This window comes from Heterodontus francisci, chromosome 19 (assembly GCF_036365525.1).
Source record: "Heterodontus francisci isolate sHetFra1 chromosome 19, sHetFra1.hap1, whole genome shotgun sequence".
Classification (NCBI taxonomy): Eukaryota; Metazoa; Chordata; class Chondrichthyes; order Heterodontiformes; family Heterodontidae; genus Heterodontus; species Heterodontus francisci.
The window spans coordinates 21143305-21149304 of record NC_090389.1 but is presented as its reverse complement, the minus strand read 5'-3'; positions in this window follow the sequence as shown (position 1 = coordinate 21149304).

Here is a 6000-nt window from a genome sequence, read left to right as displayed (position 1 = left end):
ACACGTTTCAAATGTGCCCTATTCAGTGTGCACAACAAATTGGGATAGGACGATAGGGTTTTGTATTACAAGTGGAGGCCATTTAGCCCATCCTATCTCTGCTAAAACTGATCCTTCCACCCCACTGTCTCCCATAGCCAATACACTTCAAATGTTTACCAGGAGTTCATTATGGAATACAGCTAGGCTCATGGAGGAGGTGATGATTACAAACACTTAAATTTGTTCATGTAATGCCACTCCTAATGGTGTTATGCAGACCAACCTCGATTTCCCTAGGGCAGGAAGAAATTAGATGCAACGCTATGCAAACAAATTTCTACTCAAAGACAATTCCCATAAGAAATAAAAAAACCCTGGGGAAAAATGGACTAAATGTAGTTCACAAGAAGATAGTACGGTCTAATGAACCTTCATTGCACTCCCTCTGAGCCAACTATATTCTTCCTTAAGTAAGGGGATCAAAACTGTACACAGTAATCCAGGCGTGGTCTCACCAACGCCCTATATAATTGCAATAAGACTTCTTTTATCGTACAATTCCTTTGTTCAGACATAATTATTGAATGGTAGAATAGGCTCAAAGGGCCAAATGGTCTACCGCTGCTCCTAATTCTCTTATGTAAACTAAAAAGGGTTGGGAAAAATGACAGCCATACTAAGATGCCCCACAGTTGAAAAGGAAGACAGCATGAAAGCCACAGAATAAGTCATTTCTCTTTTCTGTCCTAACAGTTTGCTTAGATCTAATGCGACCTCCGGGCCTGGAGGGAGTGCGGGGGATGGGAGACAGATCGACAATTTAATACCAAATAGCAAGGCCAGATAAAAAATATGGGTATGGGAAATACCAGCATCGAGCCTGTCCCATTCTGTCAGGTTGTAACCAAGCACCGTGACCCTCAATACTTCCCACCAACCAGCAGCCATATAATCACCATGAAACGGAAACATAAAAACCCTCGGCCATCTCAGGGAAAAATGAATTCTGAGAAATTCCCCTTTGACACACTGAAGGCAGTCAAAAATACTTAATTGGCTAAGAAGTGCAACAGGATGTCTTGGGTTCTGAAAGGCACTACATACATGCAAGTATTTCTTTTCTCTTTCTTTACAATCAGACTGTTGACAGGGTGGATGTGGAAAGGATGTTTTCCCCAAGTGGGAGAATCTCGAACTAGGGGTTATTGTTTAAAAATAAGGGGCCGCCCATTTAAGACAGAGATGAGGAGAAATGTTTTCCCTCAGAGAGTCTTGAATCTTTGGAATTCTCTTCTGCAAAAGGCAGTGGAAGCAGAGTCTTTGACTATTTTTAGGGCAGAGGTAGATAAATTCTTAATAAGCAACGGGTGGAAGGTTATTGGGGGTAGGTGGAAATGTGTAGTAGTCAGTTCAGGTATGAACTTATTGAATGGCGGAGCAGGCTCGAGGGGTCGAGTGGCCTACTCCTGCTCCTAATTCGTATGTTACATGTATATGGGCAACTCACTGCTCTCTGTGTCTGCGAGCTGTCTGTTGTGAAATGAATTTACTGTCCAGCTTTGGCAAAGAGGGCATTAGTGACCTGTGGTGTGCAGCCGCTTGTGAGATGCCAATAATGTCCACAGCTGATCCTTGGAAGGAGCCAGAAGCAAAGTTTAAGGACACAGTGACTCTGACGGTTACTGGAAGGGCTTGGCAACCAGTGCTGCAAGGTGTGATGTCCTCGGTGATGAGGGCACAGATGTCTGTGACCATCTGCCTGGAGAGTCGCAGTCTCCTGCAGCACTGGGTCTTGGTCATCTCCAAGTAGCTCCGCCTTCGGCGGTAGATCCTGTGGTGACAGTATGGCCTCCACTGCCTTCCTGCTCGTCTTCTCCCCCGTGCCCTCCTGCTGTTCGGGGTTCAGCCCTTCCTGCGGAGGAAGCCCCTCATCACCAGAGGGCCCAAAATCTGAGAGTCAGGCCTCATTGCCAGCTGCAGCCTTCCTTCGGACAGGTGACCACCGTATTGTGATTGGCACACTTGCCCCCTGCTCTTCTGCCCCGGTGACGCCAAGGGGATGACGGCGCCATTCAATGCCCAAGCACTGAGTGCCCACTGTGCCTGTCACCTGCGCAGCACCAAGGACACCTCCTTTCCCAATACCGAGTCCCCCTTTACCCCACCAACCCGCTTATTGACCGGGGTGATTCCCTGGGGCAGCAATGACTGGCTCCCCGCACTGTACCCGCCTCGCATTAGCTGGTCAGCAATGGGCAGCGCATGAAACCCATGCGCCCCCTTCAAAATTTGAACATCCCCCTCTACCGAGCTCTTAATGGGCTGTTTAAGTACTTTAATTGGCTTCAATCGGGAGATGGACGGGATCGGCCTCCCACCCTATCCCCGCCTGGTGAACATTGCCAGCGCCGTGAATGACGTTTTGAAACTGACATGCTGGCCTCTAGACAAACAGTTCCATTACAGCTAGTTGCCCAGGTGTGTCTTGAGCACAAAAAGCAGGACAAATGGGGCGGCACAGTGGCGCAGTGGTTAGCATCACAGCCTCACAGCTCCAGCGACCCGGGTTCAATTCTGGGTACTGCCTGTGTGGAGTTTGCAAGTTCTCCCTGTGTCTGCGTGGGTTTTCTCCGGGTGCTCCAGTTTCCTCCCACAGCCAAAAAGACTTGCAGGTTGATAGGTAAATTGGCCATTATAAATTGCCCCTAGTATGGGTATGTGGTAGGGGAATATAGGGACAGGTGAGGATGTGGTAGTAATATGGGATTAGTGTAGGATTAGTATAAATGGGTGGTTAATGGTCGGCACAGACTGAGTGGGCCGAAGGGCCTGTTTCAGTGCTGTATCTCTAAATCAAAAATCAAATCAAATCCAACCCAGCGAATTACCGTCCTATCAATCTACGTTCGATCATCGGCAAAGTGATGGAAAGTGAAATCGATAGTGCTATCAAGCAACACTTACTCAGCAATAACCTTCTCACCGATGCTCAGTTTGGGTTCCACCAGGATCACTCAGCTCCAAACCTCATTACAGCCTTGGTCCAAACATGGAAAAAGGAGCTCAATTCCAGAAGAGAGGTGAGAGTGATTGCCTTGACATCAAGACAGCATTTGACCAAGCATGGCATCAAGGAGCCCTAGTAAAATTGAAGTCAATGGGAATCAGGGGGAAAATTTTCAGATAGAGATAAATAGATTCTTGATAAGGGGGTGAAAGGTTAATGGGGGTGGCGGGAATGTGGAGTTGAGGTTACAATCAGATCAGCCATGATCTTATTGAATAGTGAAGCAGGCTCGAGGGGCCAAGTGGCCTACTCCTGCTCCTAATTCATATGTTCGTATCTTCTCCACTGGTTGGAGTCATACCTAGTACAAAGGAAGGTGGTTGCAGTTGTTGGAGGCCAATATTCTCAGTCACAGGACATCACTATAGGAGTTCCTCAGGGCTTTGTCCTAGGTTCAAACATCTTCAGCTGCTTCATCAATGACCTTCCCTCCATCATAAGGTCAGACGTGGTGATGTTCGCTGATGATTGCACAGTGTTCAGTACCATTCGCGACTCCTCAGATACTGAAGCAGTCTGTGCCTGCATGCAGCATGACCTGGAGGACATTCAGGCTTGGGCTCATACGTGGCAAGTGCCAGGCAACAAGCATCTCCAACAAGAGAGAATCTAGCCACCTCCCCTTGACGTTCAACGGAATTACCATCATTGAATCCCCCATCAACATCCTAGGGGTTATCACTGACCAGAAACCTAACTGGAGCAGCCAATTAAATATTGTGGTTACAAGAGCAAGTCAGAGACCTGATACTCTGCAGTAACTCACCTCCTAACTCCCCAAAGCCTGTCCACCATCTACAAGGCACAAGTCAGGAGTGTGATGCAATACTCTCCACTTGCCTGGATGGGTGCAGCTCCAACAACATTGAAGAAGCTCGACACCATCCAGGAAAAGCTGCCCACTTGACTGGCACCCCACCCACCACCTTAAACATTCACACCCTCCACCACTGGCGCACAGTGACAGCTGTCTGTACCATCTACAAGATGCACTGCAGCAATGCACCAAGGCTTCTTTGACAGCACCTTCCAAACCATTACCCTCTACCGCCTAGAAGGACAAGGGCAGCAGATGCACCACCCCTCCAAGATGCAAGTTCCCCTCCAAGCCACACACCATTCTGACTTGGAAATGTTTTGTCGTCTCTTCACTGGATCAGAATTCTGGATCTCCCTCTCTAACAGCACTGTGGGTGTACCTATACCGCACGGACTGCTGCAGTTCAAGAAGGCAGCTCACTATCACCTTCACAAGGGCAATTAAGGAGGGCCAATAAATGTTGGCCCTGCCAGAGATGCCCACATCCCATGAACAAATGAAAAATAAACTAAAATCTGATGCTCCAAGCAAAGTCAGTTTTCAAAATGTGCTTGTATTGATCACACAGTTGATATGTACAAGGAGGAAGTTTACATAATGCAGCTAACGTGTGTCACCAAAGCATGCCTCAAATTTAAATAAGTCATTTCAAGTTTTCTATACGCACAAATCTTATTAAGGACACAAACCTATACTTCGAGAATAAATATGCAAATTGTGATTAATGCAATTTTTTTAAATCTAATTGTTATTAGAATGCAGTTTAATATGTGGTATATGTATTGATTAGCACCAATGGTGGATTGTTGCTGGTTGATGGTTTAGTTGCTGGGAGTCTTGTGCTGACTAGCTTTACTGTCTTCACAAAGTTTCATCAGTCTCCAGTTTAAAGAAGGACTATTTGCTAGATAGTTTCCTAACTTCTCAGCCTCCTGTTCCTATTACAACACAATTACAGAACAAGAAAAGCCCAAATCTTTTGCAGCCCATGTACAATTCACCTTGTGTGGAGTTTGCAAGTTCTCCCTGTGTCTGCGTGGGTTTTCTCCGGGTGCTCCGGTTTCCTCCCACAAGCCAAACGACTTGCAGGTTGATAGGTAAATTGGCCATTATAAATTGTCACTAGTGTAGGTAGGTGGTAGGGAAATATAGGGACAGGTGGGGATGTTTGGTAGGAATATGGGATTAGTGTAGGATTAGTATAAATGGGTGGTTGATGTTCGGCACAGACTCGGTGGGCCGAAGGGCCTGTTTCAGTGCTGTATCTCTAATCTAATCTAATCTTGTCCTGCACCCCCAACTCATTTAATCTTTAGGCAGAAGGTGCTCAGCCATTTGTAGAATTTCTGAGGGCACACTCACTCTTCCCCCTCTCCCTACAGGAATGCTCATGGAGTGAAACAACAGGGTATCAATTCAACTTTTGGTGTCAGTGCCTCATAAAGCAGTCAAGTGTATCATTAGAAACCCATCCTATTTACATAATCCTTCTAGCATGGGTCTGTCACACTTCAGACACATTTCAAAGCGTCAAAAGTACATTTGTTTAGAGAGAAAGTCATTTCCTGCTGTTTTTCCGACCTCAACAACTTGGATTCCCTCCAAGGAAGTCAGGTATTTACAAGCAACTGCCAATCTAAAGAAATATTCTCCCTCCAGCAACTAGCTTCTGAGTGACAAAAGGATATGACCACTTAGACCACTTCACCACAGGGAGGGCCTCAGCAGTGGTCTTAAAGGAACACAGCTCCACCTTATCAGCTAAATGTTACAGCCGAGAGCCCGGAACACCCATGGCCTACCGACGCAAAAGATCAGCTGTTGTTTTAATAGAGCAGTACATAAAGACCCATCTTAGAATCACAGAATAGCTACAGCACAGAATGAGGCCATTCAGCCCATCCTGTCCATGCTGGCTCGCTGGAAGAGCAACTCAGCTAGTCCCACTTCCCCACCTTTTCCCCGTAGCCCTGCAAATCTTTTCTCTTCAGATAATTATCCAATTACCTATTGAAAGCCACAATTGAACCTGCCTCCACCACTCTCTCAGGCAGTGCATTCCAGATACTAACCACACAGTGCGTAAAGATTTTCCTCATATTGCCATTGGTTCTTTTGCCATTCAGCTTTA